Source organism: Oratosquilla oratoria, chromosome 7 (genome assembly GCF_046742065.1).
Source record: "Oratosquilla oratoria isolate Oo_2021 chromosome 7, ASM4674206v1, whole genome shotgun sequence".
Classification (NCBI taxonomy): Eukaryota; Metazoa; Arthropoda; class Malacostraca; order Stomatopoda; family Squillidae; genus Oratosquilla; species Oratosquilla oratoria.
Window position 1 is genome coordinate 16,050,646 of NC_134783.1, and position 7,500 is coordinate 16,058,145.

At 41.4% G+C, this 7,500-nt stretch overlaps 1 long non-coding RNA gene across 1 annotated transcript in view; it reads left to right on the plus strand.

Moving 5' to 3' along the window:
• Positions 1-7,500, plus strand: part of LOC143026898 (uncharacterized) — a 46,714-nt gene that overhangs the window by 11,070 nt on the left and 28,144 nt on the right. The window contains exon 2 of the long non-coding RNA XR_012966539.1: positions 3,916-4,064. This is a non-coding gene — a long non-coding RNA (uncharacterized LOC143026898). The remainder of the gene's footprint in view (positions 1-3,915; positions 4,065-7,500) is intronic.

Sequence of the window (7,500 nt, forward strand, 5' to 3'; positions counted from 1 at the left end):
CACACACCACGAACACACACCACGAACACACACCACGAACACACACACGCACACACACGCACACGCACACACGCACACACACACACACACACACACACACACACACACACACACACACACACACACACACACACACACACACACACACACACACACACACACACACGAATAATCAAAGAATATAAACCTTTCCGTACAGTTGTTGTAAGCCACACGTAATCACCATTATTATCGCCAACTTCCACCGTTCTAGGTCACTTGAGGTCGATATAGAGTTCCCTGATCTGCTGTTACCATGGCAACAGTAATGAGAACGTTTATTATTATATTTTTTCTATTCTGTTCGTGACGCTTGAAGATCAGTCTTCTCTCTTGACAGATGGTATTAGCTGACTATTTGTGTTTCTATTTTGCATGTGAATATCTTTGGATGTTTACCTTTTCCGTGTCAAATGAAGATGATGTCCCAGAGGAATATATTTCTTGTGAGCAATGTGAATGTAGGAAACACCTATTGTTTAAGAACTAATATATTCAGGTTTGGTCCTGGCAATGGCTTTAGAGGCTGAGGAAAAAGGGAGTTTATAGATCAAGAACACATGTCTCTTCGTTAATTTTTGTGTTAACTTTGACAAAGGAATACGTGTGAATATGCTTGCAATACGCAGACGCTTACACGGCCACTGATGCACCAAGAAACAGAGGGGCATCCGCGCCATTTTTACTGGTTTCGAATTAAGCTCCGATATAATAGGTTTAAACATTTCATGATCCGTAGTTAATTCGAAAGCAGTAGAAGTGGCGGGGATGCCCCTGTGTTTCTGGACGCCTCGTAGTGAAAGAACGTTCCCATTCCAGCCGATCTTGCAAGTGTTTTACCTGGAAATAGGATCTGGTTGCGTAATAGGAAGCGTGCTGTCCTCGCATTCGCTTAGTTGTAGGTTCGAGTCCCGCAATCATCTCTGATTCCCAGGAGTGACTGTTATCTGGCCCAATAGCCCAAGAAGCGCATAATAGGGCAGAGTTGACGGCTTCGGCCGCAGGTATGCACATCCTGAGGTAGGCTTTTCATCCTCTTCACCCAAAAGTGAAATTGGGTTGATGGGGGGGGGGGGCTCGCGTTAGGTGAAAAATGGGAAGGTAATTCAGCGTAAGACAAACAGACGTGAAACCAAAATCTACAAAGTCGACGCGTCGGTGAGATGAAGAAAATATGTTGAATGTAGTTAATTCTGTAGTACATAGATTCTATTCTTCGTTAAAGTGTCGGTAATTCTAAAAAAAAAATAAAAAAAAAAAAAAAACGTTTTTGGAAATAAAATCTATCCGTATAGTTCAGAACGTGTGCCAAATAACTAAAAGTTATTCAACTATCAAACCTTTGGAATCTATCTTCAACTATTTTGTTAATTATGGCTTCCATTAAACTGCTTCTGACCCAGGGAAGTGGACAGGATGCAGGGATGACCCGTCATCCAGGAGGTGCCAAGATAAGAGGGAGGGAGGAGGGTGGAGGGGAGTGGAATATATAGGAAATGGAATGGGTGGGAGTGGTTTCTATGCCTTTTTCTTTTTGGCTACCCCCCGTGTAGGGGGAAAAAGCCTTTGGTATATGTATGTATGTACTAAACTATTTTATTCAGTTGGGCCAAATCTTATTCTTCAGAAGGTTGAACACTGCTAACTACCTTGTGTAGGCCTTATGGTCTCTTGGAGTCTCCTTCATTCTTATGTTCTTATGTTCTTAACTACTGAATGAAACTAGATGCCACCAAACGATTTTATCAATCTGAAGATTTTTTTTTTATAGACATCAGAGGATCAAACACAGGAACCAATAAATTACGATCTGGCCGCCGCTGTGCGATTTGATTCACTTAAAGAGAACCCTAAGAGATGTTAGTCGGCTAAAAACAGTTACCTGTATTGATGTGGTACAGTAACAACAAAATGATTCTATTCTGTTGAAGAGATCCCTTACATAGGAGTAAACCAGGTACTGTTCAGACCCGGCCACATCCGCATGTTGTTTTCAGGTTCTTTGCGGCCGCAAGATCGTGTGGCCTTTGCCACCGAGGTGCAGCAGTCGAGGAGCGTGTCGCCGAGGCAAGCCAACCTTAAGGATCCTGCAAGTCGCCGCGGTTTCGGCTGATCGTAAATCGTGGTCGTAAAATGCGACCGGGCTCGAAGAACTCGATTCTCGAATGTTTTACGAAGTGACGTGTTACGACTGGTTGTTATATGCACTGAAGATTCTCCTCCTCCTCCTCCTCCTCCTCCTCCTCCTCCTCGTCGTCGTCCTCGTCCTCGTCCTCGTCCTCGTCCTCGTCCTTGTCCTCTTCCTCGTCCTCTTCCTCCTCTTCCTCGTCCTCGTCCTCTTCCTCTTCCTCTTCCTCCTCGTCCTCTTCCTCCTCGTCCTCTTCCTCCTCGTCCTCTTCCTCCTCGTCCTCTTCCTCCTCGTCCTCTTCCTCCTCGTCCTCTTCCTCCTCGTCCTCTTCCTCCTCGTCCTCTTCCTCCTCGTCCTCTTCCTCCTCGTCCTCTTCCTCCTCGTCCTCTTCCTCCTCGTCCTCTTCCTCCTCCTCCTCGTCCTCTTCCTCCTCGTCCTCTTCCTCCTCGTCCTCTTCCTCCTCCTCTTCCTCCTCCTCTTCCTCCTCCTCTTCCTCCTCTTCCTCCTCTTCCTCCTTGTCCTTGTTGACTTATTTCATGCAGTTGGAGTTACCTCTCTGCCTCCTTCTCCATCTCTTCCTGTTCCTCGTCTTCCTTCTTCTTCTGTTTATCCTCCTCCTCCTCTGGAAACCGTTTTAGTTACTAAAACGTTTAAGTGAACTGCACTGACCAATTCTATTGTCTTAGATAATTCTTAGTCGTAAATAGTCCAAACAAAGACATACCAATTTACCTATTTTTGTCCAAAGATTTGATTCAACTTTTGGGTCAGACACTCTCGTATATATATTAGCTACAGTGACGTTGCTTAATATATTCATTCTGGTCATTCGCCAGACCATCTTGACCCTCGGCAGAATAAAATCACCTGACGGCAACAAGAAATTATATAGATGGTAATATCGGTGAAAGGATTAATTAGGATTAGTTTAATCCTTTTCTTTAAGATGAATAATAGATTAATTAAAATTAATTTAACCTTTAAGAGGTTTTCTGTAAGATCGACTGACAATCAGCTTCAATAATTGTAAAAATACAGACTATTAGTGAAATGGCTAAGTGGTTATACAATACCCCACCCCTAGGAAACTAACCCTTGGTATTGTAGTGCGATTATGTTTGTTTTTCGTAACAAAGGATGATTTGATTAAACTGAATAAAATCGCTTATTGTCAACTAGAAATGCCACCATCAGATGTGAATCGTGGGTTTCCAATGTGTTAATCAAAAGTGTGTTTATCAAGGACCGAGGCTGAAGGAAACTGGTACAATGATCTGTTTATTCTACAAAATAATGGGGTTAGGGTCTACAGTAGAAAAAACGAACACAACGTCAGCCCTGACAGATTTATTTTTCTATTACGCCACGTTAGCTTCTTATTTTGTTTATCTATTATTCTGTTTATTCATTTATCTACTCGTTTACTTGTTTATATTAATTCTATTTTACTAAATTTCATTCAAAAAATTTATTTCTATTTTTACCTGTTTCTAGCAGTTCGTTTCTATCCGTTTCTACTCATCTATTTATTCATTTATCTACCTATCTGTTTGCCAATTTATCTATTTGTCGATTTGTTCATTTTAGGTATTAATTTATTCTATTATTTACTCATAAATTAATTTATTTTTCATTTATTTATTCCTTTATTCATTTATCTGTGTATTTACTTGTAAATTTATTCGTGTAATTATTTATCTCAGTATACGCTTATCATTATATTATTTATCGCACGCTGCGTCTGGTAGAACATCAAGAACGTCTGTCCATCTCTGGGAAACACATTTTCCCAGACAAAAGAGCCAGAGGGAGAAGACGTCTAGACTTCCATATGTCCCTCAATGTTCTTCGGAGCCACAAAGACATCCTGACATGTGAGAATCTTGCTTGCGTGAAGGTCAGTGTCACATACATAACGGTTATTGGATTTCCATTAAAGAGAGGAGAGAGAGGGAGGGAGAGAGAGAGAGAGAGAGAGAGAGAGAGAGAGAGAGAGAGAGAGAGAGAGAGAGAGAGAGAGAGAGAGAGAGAGAGAGAGAGAGAGAGAGGGAGAGAGAGAGAGAGAGAGGGAGAGAGAGAGAGAGAGGGGAGAGAGAGAGAGAGAGGAGAAAGAGAGAGAGGGAGAGAGAGAGAGGGAGAGAGAGAGAGAGAGAGAGAGAGAGAGAGAGAGAGAGGAGAGAGAGAGAGAGAGAGAGTGGGAGAGAGAGAGAGAGAGAGAGAGAGGGAGAGAGAGAGAGAGAGAGAGAGAGGGAGAGAGAGAGAGAGAGAGGGAGAGAGAGAGAGGAGGAGAGAGAGAGAGAGAGGGAGAGAGAGAGAGAGAGAGAGAGAGAGAGAGAGAGAGAGAGAGAGAGAGAGAGAGAGAGAGAGAGACAGAGAGAGTGAGAGTGAGTGAGTGAGTGAGTGAGTGATTCAGTCTTGTTGAACGTTGTGTTGAGCGTCTGTAGAGGTGAAGACACTTAGGTGGAAGGAAATATCTTTTAGTATTTCAATTGGTCGTTTCTTTAGGTAACCTCCGCAGTGAACTTTTGTATATCATCACTGGCATATTCTTTATATATTAATTTGTGTGTGTGTGGGTGTGTGTGCGTGCGTGCGTACGTGCGTGTATGTGTGTGCGTCTCATATTAGTTCATTGACATGTTATAAATTCTTTGGAACTTGCCATCAAATGGAATTAACACCCCAGTTGTCATGCAATGGAAATGGCTAACGGTTTGTCAATTGAGAGAGAAACGTAGACGTTTTTCGTATTCACCAAATCCAGATGGTGGAAAACCAGTAAAGACCAATAGATAAGAACATAACATAAGAACATAAGAATGAAGGAGACTGCAAGAGACCATAAGGCAGCTCCGTATCCATCACCACCTGCCATCCCCATCCATAAAAGTGTCTAATCGTTTCTTAAAGCAACTGATAGTTTCAGCGACCACTACATGGTTACTAAGTTTATTCCATTCGTTGACCACCCTATTAGTAAACCAATTCTTGCCTATTTCCTTTTTAAATCTAAATTTGTCCAGTTTAAATCCATTACTGCGTGTCCTGCCCTGTTGTTTTAATATGATGACCTTGTTTGCATCACCCTTGTTAAAGCCTTTGATCCACTTTGAACACCTCTAGTAGATCACCCCGCACTCTGCGTCTTTCCAGAGAGTGTAAGTTAAGGTGCCTAATCCTCTCTTCGTGATGCAATTTTCTGAGTTCATGTATAATCTCGGTCATTGAATGTTGACACTGGAAGTAATGATGACTGTCTGCCTAGGGTGGTTCTGTGAGAAGGATATTGAAGAGAATCGTCCCCTCATCGGCCATTTTTTAAACTTATGAATACCCTTATCTCCATTGAAGGTGCAACCCCGATCAGCCGGTACCTAGTCTCCGGACCGGCGCTTAGGTCTCTTCCTACCTATATAGATTATTTTCCCTCCACATTTCCCCCTAATGAGAATTGACAACAGGACACTGCAAGAGAATAACAGCATACAAACTGTGCAAAGAACTCAAGAAGTTGAAGAAAAATAGGGATAGCACTCAGTAAGCTATTGACCTAGGCGAGTACTTAGCAGATATACATTTAGAAGGGTAAAACGTCAAATGGAGGGGGAGAGGGGGAGGGGGAGAGGGAGAGGGAGGGAAGGAGAGAGAGAGAGAGAGAGAGAGAGAGAGAGAGAGAGAGAGAGAGAGAGAGAGAGAGAGAGAGAGAGAGAGAGGCGTGAGAGAGGGAGGCAGGAGGGCAGGCAGACAGATGAAAAGCAGAAACAGAGACAGACAAGAAACTGAGACAGACAAAAAAAAAAAAAAAAAAGGTCGTGACGTACATTTTAACATTGTTATTCATTTTGAGATATGATGTTTCTGGGTTTCTATAATGGATTATCATGGTGATGTGACTAGTGTGCTCGTGTGTGAGTGCTTTGCCTCTGCCTCGCGAATTCTGCGTTCGATTCTCCCTAGGTTGGTTGACATCTGGTTCCTGCAAAAGACTTAAGAGGTTTAATGAGTTATTGATTATTGTGATAGAACCTGAGATTTCCATTTTTTTTTATATAAAGTCGTTGTTTGTAGATAAAGTTTCTTGTTGCTGGATTCAGCGCGATGAAGACAGTAATGATTTCCCTTCTTTGTTTGACTTTTTTTGTGTAGTCGTTGCTTATTAGATACACAAACTTTGTTTAAAGGTATACTCAGTAACACATGCCTTTTGAAGTTCCTTTTGGTCAAGTGCAATATGTGAAGACATTAAACTTAAGACATGATAGTCAGTTCTAATTCTGTTGTGGACAAAGGTTTTCTTAAATCTCTCTAGATGTTGTATATGATCTACCAAACATCTTGTATCACGCTTCGACACATCAGGGTTGCATATTAATTAATTTCTTAAAAAGTGACTTCCACATCGTAATGTATTACCGACTGTTGACTACTAATATGAGATAACAAATGACATTACTCCTTCAAATAGCGTTTTGATCTCGTGAAATTTATCTATTTGTACATACAGGAAACCGCTTTGAGGATGAATGAAGTGAGCAGCATCTATGGTATAAAGTAAACCAAGTAATGTAGATCATATTACACATTCATTCAAAATATGATCGTCTAGAATATTAAAAGAGGATTTCGAAAAACATCTCGCAAGTTATTCTTCATTTTTCTAGTCTATCAAAAACAGAGAAGACTGTCGGTACATCAAATGTAATCGCAAAATTACTCAACAACACACACTCAAGTATTCAAGCACACACACACACACACACACACACACACACACACACACACACACACACACACACACACACACACACACACACACACACACACACACACACAAACTCACACACACACAAACTCACACACACACAAACTCACACACACACATTTACACGCTGTAAGATGCTGGTAGATAAGTTGGTAGAAACAGGAGTAGATGGTGAGGGTTGTATTTTTATGATTCGGGTGTTTGTAAACAGCAGAGTTCGTAGGCGAGGGATTCCATAAGTTTGCTCTCACCCATTGATGACGTATAATGTTTTGCTGACTTGTATATTGAGATATGCAGAGATTCGAGATTTTAAGTAAAAATATTGCATATAGTCTTGTAACAACGGATCTGATTGGAGAAAGGGTGAAGGAAAAAAATAAATTTATTTACGATTGTAAGATCACGCCATTTGGGGAGGACCTAAAATATAAGGTTAAAGATCATTAGACTAAAGAAGTCACTACGCCACTGCAAACCACACCTAGGACCTGGCTAGCGTTTTCTCAGAGGAACCCTGTGCAATACTTACAGAGTAGGTGTACAAATGAAAACAAGAAAAAAAAGTAAA